The sequence below is a fragment of the Mustelus asterias genome, unplaced genomic scaffold (genome assembly GCF_964213995.1).
Source record: "Mustelus asterias unplaced genomic scaffold, sMusAst1.hap1.1 HAP1_SCAFFOLD_2540, whole genome shotgun sequence".
Classification (NCBI taxonomy): Eukaryota; Metazoa; Chordata; class Chondrichthyes; order Carcharhiniformes; family Triakidae; genus Mustelus; species Mustelus asterias.
Window position 1 is genome coordinate 5,001 of NW_027592485.1, and position 18,797 is coordinate 23,797.

General features: G+C 50.1%; 1 pseudogene across 1 annotated transcript in view; it reads right to left on the bottom strand.

The window, feature by feature from the left end:
• Positions 1 to 17,143, bottom strand: part of LOC144489784 (acetylcholine receptor subunit beta pseudogene) — a 22,067-nt pseudogene extending 4,924 nt beyond the window's left edge. The window contains exons 1-2 of the transcript XR_013497055.1: positions 16,947 to 17,143; positions 9,893 to 10,032 (exon numbers count right to left, since the gene is read on the bottom strand). The product of XR_013497055.1 is annotated as an acetylcholine receptor subunit beta pseudogene (transcript). The remainder of the gene's footprint in view (positions 1 to 9,892; positions 10,033 to 16,946) is intronic.
• Between the last annotated feature and the right edge of the window lie 1,654 nt (positions 17,144 to 18,797).

The following is an 18,797-nucleotide window of genomic DNA, read 5'->3' on the forward strand; positions in this document are numbered from 1 at the left end:
ATCTAATCCCGTGCTGTACCTGTCCTGGGAGTGTTTGATGGGGACAGTGTAGAGGGAGCTTTACTCTGTATCTAACCCTGTGCTGTACCTGTCCTGGGAGTGTTTGATGGGGGACAGTATAGAGGGAGCTTTACTCTGTATCTAACCCTGTGCTGTACCTGTCCTGGGAGTGTTTGATGGGGGACAGTGTAGAGGGAGCTTTACTCTGTATCTAACCCTGTGCTGTACCTGTCCTGGGAGTGTTTGATGGGGGACAGTATAGAGGGAGCTTTACTCTGTATCTAACCCTGTGCTGTACCTGTCCTGGGAGTGTTTGATGGGGGACAGTGTAGAGGGAGCTTTACTCTGTATCTAACCCTGTGCTGTACCTGTACCGGGACTGTTTCAGTCATGTTTCTGTGCTGTCACTGTTGTGGCAGTTCTCTGCCCTCGAAGATGTCTGCATTCCGCCATCCTGTGTCGTTACTGCAGCAACATAACTGCTTTTAGTGGCTAGAATGTCGCTAGTGATCTGAACTAATGCCGTTCTGCTGTTTTTCCCTGGGATTTTGCAGAGTGGGGTTTCATTGGGACGATTGGCATGTTTGGCCAAGTGACGGGGGAAATCTCACAGAATATTCAATCTGGGAAGGTATTTTTAAGTTCAGAGAGGAAGAAGTGTCTTTCTTTTCCCCTCTCTGAAGTCAGAGACTGAAACCTGTCAGGGGATAAGTTTATTTTTGGTGATTCTGCTGTAGTGAGTGTGGATCCTTCTCTCAGCGTTGCTGCTTTGTAAGCCATTGAGGAAGTGGTGTCCTTGTCATAGAACATAGAACATTACAGCGCAGTACAGGCCCTTCGGCACTCGATGTTGCGCCGACCAGTGAAACCAATCTAAAGCCCCTCTAACCTACACTATTCCAATATCATCCATATGTTTATCCAATAACCATTTGAATGCTCTTAATGTTGACGAGTCCACCACTGCTGCAGGCAGGGCATTCCACGCCCTTACTACTCTCCGAGTAAAGAACCTACCTCTGACATCTGTCCTATATCTATCACCCCTCAATTTAAAGCTATGTCCCCTCGTGTTAGCCAACACCATCCGAGGAAAAAGGCTCTCACTATCCACCCTATCTAATCCTCTGATCATCTTGTATGCCTCTATTACGTCACCTCTTAACCTTCTTCTCTCTAACGAAAACAACCTCAAGCCCCTCAGCCTTTCCTCATACGATTTTCCCACCATACCAGGCAACATCCTGGTAAATCTCCTCTGCACCCTTTCCAACACTTTCCACATCTTTCCAATAATACGGCGACCAGAACTGTACGCAATACTCCAAATGCGGCCGCACCAGACTTTTGTACAGTTGCAGCATGACCTCCTGGCTCCGAAACTCAATCCCTCTACCAATAAAAGCTAACACACCGTACGCCTTCTTAACAACCCTATCAACCTGGGTGCCAACTTTCAGGGATCTATGCACATGGACACCCAGATCCCTCTGTTCATCCACATTACCAAGTATCTTACCATTAGCCCAGTACTCTGTATTCCTGTTACTCCTTCCAAAGTGAATCACCTCACACTTCTCCGCATTAAACTCCATTTGCCACCTCTCAGCCCAGCTCTGCAGCTTATCTATGTCCCTCTGTAACCTGCCACTTTCCTCCGCACTGTCTACAACTCCACCGACTTGAGTGTCATCCGCAAATTTACTAATCCATCCTTCCACGCCCTCATCCAAGTCATTAATAAAAATGACAAACAGCTCTCTGTGGACTAGAGACTGGGAGATACTGGAGCTGGGTTTTCTGAAGCACTGCTGTTTTGAGGATAGATCCTTCTCTGAGTATTGATGCCGGGACTTCTTCCAGATGTGTTAAAAAGCTAAAAATCCCGTGTCAGGTGAGCATACTTGTTTTCGTGCCAAGTAACCCTGATGCGTGTCTGTGGGATATTACTTCAATGTGGAACAACAGAGATAGCCAGCTGTTAGGGGGTTATATGAGAGTGGGTATAGATGGGTCTTTTTCTAAATGGAGGTCGGTCACCAGTGGTGTGCCCCAGGGATCTGTTCTGGGACCCTTGCTGTTTGTCATTTTCATAAATGACCTGGATGAGGAAGTGGAGGGATGGGTTGGTAAGTTTGCCGACGACACGAAGGTTGGTGGGGCTGTGGATAGTCTGGAGGGATGTCAGAAGTTACAGAGGGACATAGATAGGATGCAAGACTGGGTGGAGAAGTGGCAGATGGACTTCAACCTAGATAAATGCATAGTGGCCCATTTTGGCAGGTCAAATGGGATGAAGGAGTACAATATAAAGGGAAAGACTCTTAGTACTGTAGAGGATCAGAAGGACCTTGGGGTCCGGGTCCATAGGACTCTAAAATCGGCCCCGCAGGTGGAGGAGGTGGTTAAGAAGGCGTATGGTGTGCTGGCCTTTATCAATCGAGGGATTGAGTTTAGGAGTCCGGGGATAATGATGCAGCTATATAAGACCCTCGTCAGACCCCACTTGGAGTACTGTGCTCAGTTCTGGTCGCCTCATTACAGGAGGGATGTGGAAAAGACTGAAAGATGCAGAGGAGATTTACAAGGATGTTGCCTGGATTGAGTGGCATGCCTTATGAGGATAGGCTGAGGGAGCTCGGTCTTTTCTCCTTGGACAGACGTAGGATGAGAGGAGACCTAATAGAGGTATATAAGGTGTTGAGAGGCATAGATCGGGTGGACTCTCAGAGGCTTTTTCCCAGGGTGGAAATGGCTGCTACGAGAGGACACAGGTTTAAGGTGCTGGGGGTTAGGTACAGGGGAAATGTTAGGGGGAAGTTTTTCACACAGAGGGTGGTGGGCGAGTGGAATCGGCTGCCGTCAGTGGTGGTGGAGGCAAACTCAATAGGGTCTTTTAAGAGACTCCTGGATGAGTACATGGGACTTAATAGGATGGAGGATTATAGGTAGGTCTAGAAGGTAGGGATATGTTCGGCACAACTTGTGGGGCCGAAGGGCCTGTTTTGTGCTGTAGTTTTCTATGTTTCTATATTGTGTCATGTTCATTTTTGTAATTGATATGAGTTATGCTAATTCTTTTTGTTATATTTTAACTGTGTTCTTAGCAAACTAAGATGGATAAAAGCTAACTTGACAAAATACCTTGGAGTTTCTGGGCTGGATCTTCATATAGATTCAGAGTCATAATTTAAAGTTGAAAGTTTGTTTATCAGTGTCACAAGTCGGCTTACATTAACACTGCAATGAAGTTACTGTGAAAATCTCCCAGTCGCCCCACACTCTGGCGCCTGTTCGGGTCACATGCCATAGAATTCATAGAATCTATAGAATCCCGACAGTGCAGAAGGAGGCCATTCGGCCCATCGAGTCTGCACCGACCACAATCCCACCCAACCCCTATCCCCGTAGCCCCTCATATTTACCCTGCTAATCTCCCTGACACTAGGGTCAATTTAGCACGGCCAATCCACCTCACCCCGCACATCTTTGGACACTAAGGGGCAATTTAGCACGGTCAATCCACCTAACCTACACATCTTTGGACACTAAGGGGCAATTTAGCATGGCCAATCCACCTAACCTGCTCATCTTTGGACACTAAGGGGCAATTTAGCATGGCCAATCCACCTAACCTGCACATCTTTGGAAACTAAGGGGCAATTTAGCATGGCCAATCCACCTAACCTACACATCTTTGGACACTAAGGGGCAATTTAGCATGGCCAATCCACCTAACCTGCACATCTTTGGACACTAAGGGGCAATTTAGCATGGCCAATCCACCTAACCTGCTCATCTTTGGACACTAAGGGGCAATTTAGCATGGCCAATCCACCTAACCTGCTCATCTTTGGACACTAAGGGGCAATTTTGCATGGCCAATCCACCTAACCCGCTCATCTTTGGACACTAAGGGGCAATTTAGCATGGCCAATCCACCTAACCTGCACATCTTTGGAAACTAAGGGGCAATTTAGTATGGCCAATCCACCTAACCTACACATCTTTGGACACTAAGGGGCAATTTAGCATGGCCAATCCACGTAACCTGCTCATCTTTGGACACTAAGGGGCAATTTAGCATGGCCAATCCACCTAACCTACACATCTTTGGACACTAAGGGGCAATTTAGCATGGCCAATCCACCTAACCTGCTCATCTTTGGACACTAAGGGGCAATTTAGCATGGCCAATCCACCTAACCTACACATCTTTGGACACTAAGGGGCAATTTAGCATGGCCAATCCACCTAACCTACACATCTTTGGACACTAAGGGGCAATTTAGCATGGCCAATCCACCTAACCTGCACATCTTTGGACACTAAAGGGCAATTTTGCATGGCTAATCCACCTAACCTGCACATCTTTGGACACTAAGGGGCAATTTAGCATGGCCAATCCACCTAACCTTCACATCTTTGGACACTAAGGGGCAATTTAGCATGGCCAATCCACCTAACCTGCACATCTTTGGACACTAAGGGGCAATTTAGCATGGCCAATCCACCTAACCTACACATCTTTGGACACTAAGGGGCAATTTAGCATGGCCAATCCACCTAACCTACACATCTTTGGACACTAAGGGGCAATTTAGCACGGCCAATCCACCTAACCTGCACATCTTTGGACACTAAGGGGCAATTTAGCATGGCCAATCCACCTAACCTGCACATCTTTGGACACTAAGGGACAATTTAGCATGGCCAATCCACCTAACCTGCACATCTTTGGACACTAAGGGACAATTTAGCATGGCCAATCCACCTAACCCGCACATCTTTGGACTGTGGGAGGAAACCGGAGCACCCGGAGGAAACCCACACAGTCACGGGGGGAAAACGTGCAGACTCCACACAGACAGTGACCCGAGCCGGGAATCGAACCCGGGTCCCTGGCGCTGCGAGGCAGCAGTGCTAACCAATACAGCACGGGAACAGGCCCTTCGGCCCAACCGCTCCATGGTGCCCTCCCAGCTAGCCCCAATGGGCCCGCGTTTGGCCCATATCCCTCCAATCCTGTCCAATCCACATGCATATCCAAATGATTTTTAAATGTCGCTGTGGTCCCTGCCTCGATCACTTTCTCTGGCAGCTGATTCCATACACGCACCACCCTCTGCGTGAAGAAGTTGCCCCTCGGGTCCCTTTCCCCTCTCACCTTTAACCTCTGCCCTCTAGTTTTCAATTCCCCCTACCCTGGGATAAAGACTTTGTGCGTTCATCCCATCTCTGCCCCTCATGGCTTTGGCACCTCATTGAGGTCACCCCTTATTCTCCCACGTCCCATGGATCAAAGTCCTAGCCCGGCCAACCGCTCCCTATAACTCAGGCCCACTCATCCTGGCAGCATCCTGGTAAATCTTCTCTGCACTCTTTGCAGTTTATCAATGTCCTTCCTATAACAAGGTGACCAAAACTGTCCACGATACTCCAAGCGCGGCCTCACCGATGACTTATACAATTGGATGAGGTTTTTATTGGGCAGGGTATGAGGTATAGGAGCAGAATTAGGCCACTCGGCCCATCAAATCCCTTCCGCCCTTCGATCATGGCTGACATGTTCCTCATCCCCATTTTCCTGCCTTCTCCCCATAACCCTTCAACCCATTAAAAATCTGTCTAACTCCTCTTTAAATTTACTCACTGTCCCAGCATCCACCGCACTTTTGGGGGGACGAATTCCACAGATTCACAACCCTCTGGGAGAAGTAGTTTCTCCTCAACTCTGTTTTAAATTTGCTCCCCCTTATCCTAAGACCTCTCGCCCCAGAATGTCCCACCAGAGGAAGCATCCACTCCCCGTCTACTTTATCCTCACCTTTTATCATCTTGTCTCCCTCAATTTGATCTCCCCTCATTCTTCTAAATTCCAGAGAGTTTCGGCCTAAACTGTTCGATCTCTCTTCATACGACAAACCCCTCATCTCTGGAATCAATCTAGTGGACCTCCTCTGGACTGCCTCCAATGCCACTTGGGGCAGCACGGTGACACAGTGGTTAGTACTGCTGCCTCCTAGCGCCAGGGACTTGGATTCGACTCCCGGCTTGGGGTCACTGATGCGTTGCCTTTCCAAAAGGACGGGCCCCGATACTGCATCTTTACGTCCTTTGAATGTCTAAACATGTTGGCATGTGGCAGGATTCCACGGATGTTTTGGTCTCCCGGGGCCAGGTACTTGCCATCTGATGAGATTGCCACGGAGTGTGGAGTTTGACCCCCTCCCCCCCCACCTCTCCCCGTGTCCGCGTGGGTTTCCTCCGGGTGCTCCGGTTTCCTCCCACGGTCCGAAAGATGTGCTGGTTAGGGTGCATCGGCCGTGCTAAATTCTCCCTCGGTGTTACCCGAACGGGCGGCGGAGTGTGGCGACTAGGGGATTTTCACAGTAACTTCATTGCGGTGTTAATGGCAGCCGACTTGTGACACTAATAAATAAAGTTCCTCAAATATGGGGACCAAAACTGTGCAAATACTCCAGCTGCAGCCTCACCAATGCCTGGTGTAGTTGCAACAAGACTTTCTTACCTTTATGTTCTATTCCTTTAGCTATAAATGGTAACTGGCTGTCTGATCGAAGACAGAGGGTGGTGGTGCATGGAAAATTTTCGGATTGGAGGCAGGTTGCTAGCAGAGTGCCACAGGGATCAGTGCTTGGTCCTCTGCTCTTTGTGATTTTTATTAATGACTTAGAGGAGGGGGCTGAAGGGTGGGTCAGTAAATTTGCTGATGACACCAAGATTGGTGGAGTAGTGGATGAGGTGGAGGGCTGTTGTAGGCTGCAAAGAGACATAGATAGGATGCAAAGCTGGGCTGAAAAATGGCAAATGGAGTTTAACCCTGATAAATGTGAGGTGATTCATTTTGGTAGGACTAATTTAAATGTGGATTACAGGGTCAAAGGTAGGGTTCTGAAGACTGTGGAGGAACAGAGAGATCTTGGGGTCCATATCCACAGATCTCTGAAGGTTGCCACTCAAGTGGATAGAGCTGTGAAGTAGGCCTATAGTGTGTTAGCCGAGGCATGGTACATTGGGGAAACTATGCAGACGCTGCGACAACGGATGAATGAACACCGCTCGACAATCACCAGGCAAGACTGTTCTCTTCCTGTTGGGGAGCACTTCAGCGGTCACGGGCATTCGGCCTCTGATATTCGGGTAAGCGTTCTCCAAGGCGGCCTTCGCGACACACGACAGCGCAGAGTCGCGGAGCAGAAACTGATAGCCAGGTTCCGCACACACAAGGACGGCCTCAACCGGGATATTGGGTTTATGTCACACTATTTCACATAAATATTTCTGCTTTTTTCCTCCTGAGTCTTTATCATGCGATCCTAGAATCAGAATTTATGTCACACTATTTGTAACTCCCACAGTTGCGTGGACCTGCAGAGTTTCACTGGCTGTCTTGTCTGGAGACAATACACATCTTTTTAGCCTGTCTTGATGCTCTCTCCACTCCCATTGTTTTGTTTCTTAAAGACTGGATTAGTTGTAAGTATTCGCATTCCAACCATTATTCATGTAAATTGAGTCTGTGTCTTATAAGTTCTGTTTGTGAACAGAATTCCCACTCACCTGAAGAAGGGGCTCAGAGCCTCGAAAGCTTGTGTGGCTTTTGCTACCAAATAAACCTGTTGGACTTTAACCTGGTGTTGTTAAACTTCTTACTGTGTTTACCCCAGTCCAACGCCGGCATCTCCACATCATTAGCTTTTATTAACAGGGGGTTGGAGTTTCAGAGCCGTGGGGTTATGCTGCAACTGTACAGGACCTTGGTGAGACCACATTTGGAATATTGTGTGCAGTTCTGGTCACCTCACTATAAGAAGGGTGTGGAAGCGCTGGAAAGAGTGCAGAGGAGATTTACCAGGATGCTGCCTGGTTTGGAGGGTAGGTCTTATGAGGAAAGGTTGAGGGAGCTAGGGCTGTTCTCTCTGGAGCGGAGGAGGCTGAGGGGAGACTTAATAGAGGTTGATAAAATGATGAAGGGGATAGATAGAGTGAACGTTCAAAGACTATTTCCTCGGGTGGATGGAGCTATTACAAGGGGGCATAACTATAGGGTTCGTGGTGGGAGATATAGGAAGGATATCAGAGGTAGGTTCTTTACGCAGAGAGTGGTTGGGGTGTGGAATGGACTGCCTGCAGTGATAGTGGAGTCAGACACTTTAGGAACATTTAAGCGGTTATTGGATAGGCACATGGAGCACACCAGGATGATAGGGAGTGGGATAGCTTGATCTTGGTTTCAGATAAAGCTCGGCACAACATCGTGGGCCGAAGGGCCTGTTCTGTGCTGTACTGTTCTATGTTCTAAATGCCAACATTCCATTGTATGCTAGTACAGCAGGTGTCAAGGAGTTATGGACTCATTGGGACCAAGGTACCAATCAGCTATGTCGGGCAGCAAAGTCTCGAGGGGCTGAATGGCCTCCACTGGTCCTGGCAATCCAGAGACTCAATTTTCCAGTTTGCTGATGACACCACTGTAGTGGGTCGGATCTCAAACAATGACGAGACGGAGTGCGGGAAAAGAGACAGAGAATCTGGTGAACTGGTGCGGCAACAATAATCTCTCCCTCAATGTCAACAAAACGAAGGAGATTGTCATCGACTTCAGGAAGCGTAAAGGAGAACGCGCCCATGTCTACATCAACGGGGACGAAGTAGAAAGGGTCGAGAGCTTCATGTTTTTAGGTGTCCAGATCACCAACAACCTGTCCTGGTCCCCCCCATGCCGACACTATAGTTAAGAAAGCCCCACCAACGCCTCTACTTTCTCAGAAGACTAAGGAAATTTGGCATGTCCGCTATGACTCTCACCAACTTTTACAGATGCACCATAGAAAGCATTCTTTCTGGTTGTATCACAGCTTGGTCTGGGCTCCTGATCTGCCCAAGACCGCAAGGAACTACAAAAGGTCGTGAATGTAGCCCAATCCATCACGCAAACCAGCCTCCCATCCATTGACTCTGTCTACACTTCCCGCTGCCTCGGGAAAAGCACCCGGCATAATTAAGGACCCCCACGCACCCCGGACATTCTCTCTTCCACCTTCTCCCGTCGGGAAAAAGATACAAAAGTCTGAGGTCACGTACCAACCGACTCAAGAACAGCTTCTTCCCTGCTGCTGTCAGACTTTTGAATGGACCTCCCTCGCATTAAGTTGATCTTTCTTGACACCCTAGCTATGACTGTAACACTGCATTCTGCACTCTCTCCTTTCCTTCTCTATGAACGGTATGCTTTGTCTGTACAGCGCGCAAGAAACAATACTTTTCACTGTGTCCCAATACATGTGACAATAATAAATCAAATCCTTCTCCCCTATGGACTCTATGAACGATATGCTTTGTCTGTATTGTGCGCAAGAAACAATACTTTTCACTGTATCCCAATACAGTGTCTGTGTCGCAATCGGTCAGCGCGTTCTGTCATAAATTGGAAGGTTGGTGGTTCAAGACCACCCAGGGATGGTGATTTTACTGTTTCCGGGCGGCACGGTAGTACAGTGGTTAGCACTGCTGCTTCACAGCTCCAGGGACCTGGGTTCGATTCCCGGCTTGGGTCACTGTCTGTGTGGAGTTTGCACATTCTCCTCGTGTCTGCGTGGGTTTCCTCCGGGTGCTCCGGTTTCCTCCCACAGTCCAAAGATGTGCGGGTTAGGTTGATTGGCCAGGTTAAAAATTGCCCCTTAGTGTTCTGAGATGTGTAGGTTAGTGGGATTAGTGGGTAAATATGTAGGGATATGGGGGTAGGGCCTGGGTGGGATTGTGGTCGGTGCAGACTAGATGGGCCGAATGGCCTCTTTCTGTACTGTAGGGTTTCTAAGATTTCTATGACATGTGACAATAATGACTCAAATAAAATGAAAAGACTTACCAGGCTGATCAGCTGTGAGAGAGTCATCCCGACTCTCACCGTAACCTTCTCGTCTGCGGTTCGTGCTGGTCGCACATTTGGGTTGTAAGTCTCAAACAGCTTGTTCAAAAGCATCTTCTCTGTCTCCGATCCTCCCACGCCTGGGGGTCAAAGTTCAGAGTCAAACCAGGCTGACCGTTAAACCACGTGGTCAAACCCAGGGATTGAGAGATTAAAGTTCGCGCCACACCAGTGCCAGGAATGACCATCTCCAACAGGCAAGAATCTAACCCATCACCCCTTGGCATTCAATGGCTGAACCCCACCCGACTATCAACATCCCGGGGGTTCCCATTGACCAGATACTGAACTGGGACCCAGCCGTGTAAATACAGTGGCTCCCGGAGCAGGTCAGAGGCTGGGAATCCTGCGGCGAGTAACTCACCTCCTGACTCCCTCCCAAAGCCTGTCCGCCATCGACAAGGACACAAGTCAGGAGTGGGATGGAATTCCCTCCACTTGCCTGGATGGGCGCGGCTCCCAACAACAACTCAAGACACCATCCAGGACAAAGCAGCCCCGCTTGATTGGCCCCCCATCCACAAACACCCACTCCCTCCACCACCCACGCAGCCGTGTGGACCGTCTACAAGATGCACCGCAGCGACTCACCAAGGCTCCTTCGGCAGCACCTTCCAAACCCACCACCTCTACCATCTAGAAGGACAGGAGATACCTGGGGAACACCCCCACCTGGAGGTTCCCCCTCCGAGCCACTCACCATCCCGACTTGGAAATATATCGGCCGTTCCTTCTCCGGGTCAAAATCCTGGAACTCTCTCCCTAACAGCGCTGTGGATATACCTACACCACACGGACTGCAGCGGGTTCAAGGTGGCAGCTCCCCCACTACCTTCTCCAGGGGCAATTAGGGATCCAGCCAGCGACACCTCTGTCCCACGAATGTATAATAAAGAAATGTCCGAGCTTCACTCTTCTCTCTCTGCCTTCTTACCCTCCCTCCCTCTCTTCCTCACCCTCCCTTCCTCTCCTCCTCACCCTCCCTCCTTCCCTCACCCTCCCTCCCTCGCCTCCCACTCCCTCTTACCCACCAAGCCACTGCCTCAAACAAAGGGGTCCTCTGCTGCCTCATTCGAGGGGATGTTCTTCAGGAGGCAAAGCCAGCTATTTGACTGCAGTGGGCAGCACATTGGCAAAACCGAAATCTCTTGGGGCGGGGGGGGGGGGTGGCCGGCCGTGCCCTTCCCAAAGGAGTGGGCGGACCGCGATCGGAAGCCGGATTCCTGAAGAGTTCTTCCCCAGCCCCTTCAGACCTGGGGGGAGGTCCCCCCTCACTACACCCCCCCCCCCAACAATAGTGACATGGAGTTTGGACCAAGAGCGCCTACTCGCTATGGTTCACAGAATCACAGAATACGACAGTGCAGAAGAGGCCCTTCGGCCCATCGAGTCTGCACCGACACACAAAAGGCCCTGACCTGCCCACCTAACCCCACTTGCCAGCACTCGGCCCTGTAGCCTTGAATGTTACGGCGTGCCAAGTATCCATCCGGGTACTTTTTAAAGGATGTGAGGCCTCCCGCCTCCACCACCCTCCCAGGCAGCGCATTCCAGACCCTCACCACCCTCTGAATAGAGTCATAGAGGTTTACAGCATGGAAACAGGCCCTTCGGCCCAACTTGTCCATGCCGCCCTTTTTGTTTAAACGCCTAAGCTAGTCCCAATTGCCCGCATTTGGCCCATATCCCTCTATATCCATCTTACCCATGTAACTGTCTAAATGCTTTTTAAAAGACAAAATTGTACCCGCCTCCACTACTACCTCTGGCAGCTCGTTCCAGACACTCACCACCCTCTGTGTGAAAAAATTGCCCCTCTGGACCCTTTTGTATCTCTCCCCTCTCACCTTAAACCTGTGCCCTCTAGTTTTAGACTCCCCTACCTTTGGGAAAAGATGTTGACTATCTAGCTGATCTGTGCCCCTCATTATTTTATAGACCTCTATAAGATCACCCCTCAGCTTCCTACGCTCCAGAGAAAAAAGTCCCAGTCTATCCAGCCTCTCCTTATAACTCAAACAAAAAATGTAAAAATAATTTTCCTCAAATCCCCCCCTAAACCTCCCACCCCCCTCACTTTTAACTTGTGTCCCCTCGTGACTGACCCTTCAACTCAGGGAAACGGCTGCTCCTTATCCACTCTGTCCATGCCCCTCATAATCTTGAACACCTCGATCAGGTCGCCCCCTCAGTCTTCTCTGCTCCAGAGAAAACAACCCAAGCCTATCCAACCTCTCGAAGAACCTTAGTGAGGCCGCACTTGGAATATGGTGTTCAATTCTGGTCGCCGCACTACCAGAAGGATGTGGAGGCTTTGGAGAGGGGACAGAAAAGATTTACCAGGATGTTGCCTGGTATGGAGGGCATTAGCTATGAGGAGAGAAACTTAGAAACATAGAAAAACTACAGCACAAACAGGCCCTTCGGCCCCACAAGTTGTGCCGAACATATCCCTACCTTCTAGACCTACCTATAACCCTCCATCCTATTAAGTCCCATGTACTCATCCAGGAGTCTCTTAAAAGACCCTATTAAGTTTGCCTCCACCACCACTGACGGCAGCCGATTCCACTCGCCCACCACCCTCTGTGTGAAAAACTTCCCCCTAACATTTCCCTTGTACCTACCCCCCAGCACCTTAAACCTGTGTCCTCTCGTAGCAGACATTTCCACCCTGGGAAAAAGCCTCTGAGAGTCCACCCGATCTATGCCTCTCAACATCTTATACACCTCTATTAGGTCTCCTCTCATCCTACGTCTCTCCAAGGAGAAAAGACCGAGCTCCCTCAGCCTATCCTCATAAGGCATGCCACTCAATCCAGGCAACATCCTTGTAAATCTCCTCTGCACCCTTTCATTCTTTTCCACATCCTTCCTGTAATGAGGCGACCAGAACTGAGCACAGTACTCCAAGTGGGGTCTGACGAGGAGAGGTTGGAGAAACTTGGTTTGTTCTCACTGGAGCGACGGAGGTTGAGGGGAGCGACCTGATAGAAGTCTACAAGATTATGAGAGGCATGGACAGAGTGGATAGTCAGAAGCTTTTTCCCCCAGGGTGGAAGAGTCAATTACTAGGGGGCACAGGTTTAAGGTGCGAGGGGCAAGGTTTAAAGGAGATGTATGAGGCAGATTTTTTACACAGAGGGTGGTGGGTGCCTGGAACTCGGGGGAGGGAGTGGAAGCAGATAGGATAGTGACTTTTAAGGGGCGTCTGGACAAATACATGAATAGGATGGGAATAGAGGGATATGGTCCCCGGAAGGGTAGGGGGTTTTAGTTCAGTCGGGCAGCATGGTCGGTGCAGGCTTGGAGGGGCCGAAGGGCCTGTTCCTGTGCTGTAATTTTCTTTGTTCTTTCTTCACAACTTAGATGCTCCACCCCAGGCAGCATCCTGGTGAATCTCCTCCGCACCTCCCCCAGAGCGTTCATGTCCTTCCTATAACCTGGCGACCAGAACTGCGCACCGTACTCCAGCTGTGGCCTCACCAAAGTTCTACACAACTCCATCGTGGCCTCCCTGCTTTTGTAATCTGTACCCCAAAGGCGAGTGTGCCTTGTGCCTGTTTCACCACTCTATTTACCCGCCTTTCAGTGCAAAGCTCAGGGCCTGTCGCCCTCCAGGAAGGGAAGGCTGAGGGGGGAATTGATTGAGGCGTAGAAGATTCTGAGGGACATAGATAGAGGAGATAGGAAGGAACCTTCCCCCTTGGTAGAGGGGGCAGAGGTTTAAGGTAAGGGGGCAGGACATTTAGGGGGGGATTTGAGGGGAAACTTTTTCACCCAGAGGGCGGTGGGAATCTGGGACTCGCTGCCCGAAAAGGTGGGAGAGGCGGGAACCCTCACAACATTGAAGAGGCTTTTAAATGAACATTTGAAACACCCCAACACACAAGGCTACGGACCGAGTGCTACGTAATGGGATTAGAATTAAGTTTAAAAGTTTATTTATTAGTGTCACAGGTAAGGCTTACATTAAACACTGCAATGAAGTTACTGTGAAAATCCCTGATTCGCCACCCTCCTGTTCGGGTAACGCTGAGGGAGAACTTAGCACGGCCAATACACCCTAACCAGCACGTCTTTTGGACTGTGGGAGGCAACAGTGGCCCAGTGGGTTGGCACTGCTGCCTCACAGCGCCAGGGACCTGAGTTCGATTCCCGGCTTGGGTCACTGTCTGTGCGGAGTTTGCACATTCTCCCCGTGTCTGCGTGGGTTTCCTCCGGGTGCCCCGGTTTCCTCCCACAGTCCGAAAGACGTGCTGGTTAGGGTGCATTGGCCGTGCTAAATTCTCCCACAGTGTCCCAAGATGTGTCGGTTAGGTGGATTGGCCATGCTAAATTGCCCCTTAGTGTCCAAAGATGTGCAGGTTAGGTGGATTGGCCATGCTAAATTGCCCCTTAGTGTCCAAAGATGTACGGGTTAGATGGATTGGCCATGCTAAATTGCCCCTTAGTGTCCAAAGATGTGCAGGTTAGGTGGATTGGCCATGCTAAATTGCCCCTTAGTGTCCAAAGATGTGCAGGTTAGGTGGATTGGCCGTGCTAAATTGTCTCTCAGTGTCCAAAGATGTGCAGGTTAGATGGATTGGCCATGCTAAATTGCCCCTTAGTGTCCAAAGATGTGCAGGTTAGGTGGATTGGCCATGCTAAATTGCCCCTTAGTGTCCAAAGATGTGCAGGTTAGGTGGATTGGCCGTGCTAAATTGTCTCTCAGTGTCCAAAGATGTGCAGGTTAGGTGGATTGGCCATGCTAAATTGCCCTTTAGTGTCCAAAGATGTACGGGTTAGATGGATCGGCCATGCTAAATTGCCCCTTAGTGTCAGGGTGATGATCAGGAGGGAAAATGTGTTACGGGAATAGGGCCTGGGTGGGAATGTGGTCGGTACAGACCCGATGGGCCGAATGGCCTCCTTCGGTACTTTAGGGATTCGGTGGCTCTATGAGGATAGTGTTCCCGACCGCAAATTCTCTCGTGTCAAATGTTCCCAATCGTTGGAACTGTCGTTGCTCCCAACTCCTGGTGTAAACACAGAGGCGAGCGTATCTGTGGAATGTTCTCCAGACTGGGCACTGCGGAAAGGCCAATGGCGCCCTGTCGCTCCTGTGTTAATGCCGGGCATTTATTACAGATTAGTCAAGGGTTTATCCTTCATAAAATGACTTACGGCGACTCCTTTCCGCTTAAAAGCCCCGGTTATTAATAGCACAGACTGCATGTTAGCCTGGGATAGGGCCACAGACTGACGCACTGTGGAGACAGTGTAGGCCCAAGCACCTGTTCATAGCTGTATGCCACTTAACCAACTCAGAATACCAGTTAACCCAAAACTCACACCCCACATATACACACACACACCCAGCCTGAGACCCCACCCCCCCCGTAACACTCTCTGATATACCCCTCACCCCCTCACTGTAACACTCTCTGATATACCCCACACCCCCTCACTGTAACACTCTCTGATATACCCCTCACCCCCTCACTGTAACACTCTCTGATATACCCCACACCCCCTCACTGTAACACTCTCTGATATACCCCTCACCCCCTCACTGTAACACTCTCTGATATACCCCACACCCCCTCACTGTAACACTCTCTGATATACCCCACACCCCCTCACTGTAACACTCTCTGATATACCCCACACCCCCTCACTGTAACACTCTGATATATCCCACACCCCCCTCACTGTAACACTCTCTGATATACCCCACACCCCCTCACTGTAACACTCTCTGATATACCCCACACCCCCTCACTGTAACACTCTCTGATATACCCCACACCCCCTCACTGTAACACTCTCTGATATACCCCACACCCCCTCACTGTAACACTCTCTGATATACCCCACACCCCCTCACTGTAACACTCTCTGATATACCCCACACCCCCTCACTGTAACACTCTCTGATATACCCCACACCCCCTCACTGTAACACTCTCTGATATACCCTACACCCCCTCACTGTAACACTCTCTGATATACCCCACACCCCCTCACTGTAACACTCTCTGATATACCCCACACCCCCTCACTGTAACACTCTCTGATATACCCCACACCCTCTCACTGTAACACTCTCTGATATACCCCACACCCCCTCACTGTAACACTCTCTGATATACCCCACACCCCCTCACTGTAACACTCTCTGATATACCCCACACCCCCTCACTGTAACACTCTCTGATATACTCTACATCCTTCACTGTAACTCCCAGCTCCCAGATGGTGGGGAGGGGAAGTTTGTCCTCATTCTAAATGCCCCTGGTAACCTCAACCTCACACAGAGAGACCTCGTAGACTATCAGTTCAGGAGCTACTTATTTATAGCTTGTGTTGTCTGGACTGATCGTCAAGGAACTTATAGCTTTGAAGTTTTAAGTTTATTTATTAGTGTCACAAGTCGGCTTACATTAACACCGCAATGAAGTTACTGTGAAAATCCCCCAGTCGCCCACACACTCCGGCGCCTGTCCGGATAACACTGAGGAAGTATTTAAGTTTAATTTTATTGATTATTGTTATAAGTCGGCTTACATTAACACTGCAATGAAGTGACTGTGAGAATCCCCGAGTCGCCACACTCCTGTTCGGGTAACACTGAGGGAGAATTTAGCACGGCCAATGCACCCTAACCAGCACGTCTTTCGGACTGTGGGAGGAAACAGGAGCACTCGGAGGAAACCCACGCAGACACGGGGAGGACGTGCAGACTCCGCACAGACAGTGACCCGAGGCCGGGGATCGAACCCGGGTCCCCTGGCGCTGTGAGGCGGCAGCGCCAACCCGCTGTGCCGTCCAACGATGCCACACCAAAGCTGTCAATAAAAACTACCCCGTCAAGATGTCAGCTCGGCACCAACTCTGACTTGTTCACAGCTCAATACCCTCTGTCCTGGACGTTGCCTCTTTAAGTCGCCCGTCAGCCTGGCCGTTCCCGGGGGTTGGCTCCAGAGCGATCGAAGCTGAAAACATCGCCTACCTGCCGCCGTTGCGATGAGGAGGGTTATTTGCAACCTCACAGCCGGTCCGCCGCCTCCCATTTCTAAACCCCCAGCCGGTCCGGTCACAAACTTTCTGTCCACTTTGTGTGGGGCCCACCACGGCGGGGGTGCGTTTGATTGGCCCGGACAGTTGGGACGGAGGCGGAGGTGGCTAGTTGGTGGAAGCAGCTGCACCCCACCCCCCCCCCCCCCCGCCTCACCAGGAACAGAGGGGATCCAGTTACACTCAGGGTCTCTCTCTCTCTCTCTCACTCCAGCTGTTAGCTTGACGATCGGGTCCAGTCTGAAGGACATTTAAAGGGACAGGGTTTGGCTGCGATTGTCCTCATTGGCTCACACACACTCCCACACAGTTCACGGAATCATAGAATCCCCCCCACAGTGCAGGAGGAGCCCATCGAGTCTGCACCGACCACAATCCCACCCAGGCACTATCCTCCTAACCCCATGTATTGACCTTAGCTAATCCCCCTGACACGAAGGAACAATTTAGCATGGCCAATCCACCTAACCCGCACATCTTTGGACACTAAGGGGCAACTTAGTATGGCTAATCCACCTAACCCGCACATCTTTGGACACTAAGGGGCAATTTAGCATGGCTAATCCACCTAACCCGCACATCTTTGGACACTAAGGGGCAATTTAGCATGGCCAATCCACCTAACCTGTACATCTTTGGACACTGTGGGGCAATTTAGCATGGCTAATCCACCTAACCTGGACATCTTTGGACACTAAGGGGCAATTTAACATGGCCAATCCACCTAACCCGCACATCTTTGGACACTAAGGGGCAATTTAGCATGGCCAATCCACCTCACCTGGACATCTTTGGACACTAAGGGGCAATTTAGCATGGCTAATCCACCTAACCAGCACATCTTTGGACACTAAGGGGCAATTTAGCATGGCCAATCCACCTAACCCGCACATCTTTGGACACTGAGGGAGAATTTAGCATGGCCAATCCACCTAACCCTCACATCTTTGGACACTAAGGGGCAACTTTGTATGGCTAATCCACCTAACCTGCACATCTTTGGACACTGAGGGGCAATTTAGCACGGCCAATCCACCTAACCTGCACATCTTTGGACACTAAGGGGCAATTTAGCATGGCCAGAATCAGGGCCATAATGTCAGTTAATTGTTGAATTGTCCTGGTCAAAGTAACAGCATTGTGAAAATCACAGCCCTCTATCTGGTGGCAGTAACAGGTAGTGCACGGTGTATATTTGTAGCCTTCATCTCACTGAGTGGTTGAAACATAAGGGGAACAGTTACTGAGAAGACAGACAGCCACATTGAGTGAATCATCCGATATACTGCCTCACCAGATAGGTGTTCCTGAACGCAAGCCTGCAATAATGAGAAAACTATGTTGTCTTCTCCAGTTACAGACACCAGACCCAGACCAAGGAAATCCGGTTTGTTTGTTCATCGTACGGCCATTGGGTGAAACTTGTCCTGCCTCGGAATGCAGCACGTCATATTTACAGAATCAACTGTCCCCCATCAAACACTCCCAGGACAGGTACAGCACGGGGTTAGATACAGAGTAAAGCTCCCTCTACACTGTCCCCATCAAACACTCCCAGGACAGGTACAGCACGGGGTTAGATACAGAGTAAAGCTCCCTCTACACTGTCCCCCATCAAACACTCCCAGGACAGGTACAGCACGGGGTTAGATACAGAGTAAAGCTCCCTCTACACTGTCCCCCATCAAACACTCCCAGGACAGGTACAGCACGGGGTTAGATACAGAGTAAAGCTCCCTCTCCACTGTCACCCCATCAAACACTCCCAGGACAGGTACAGCACGGG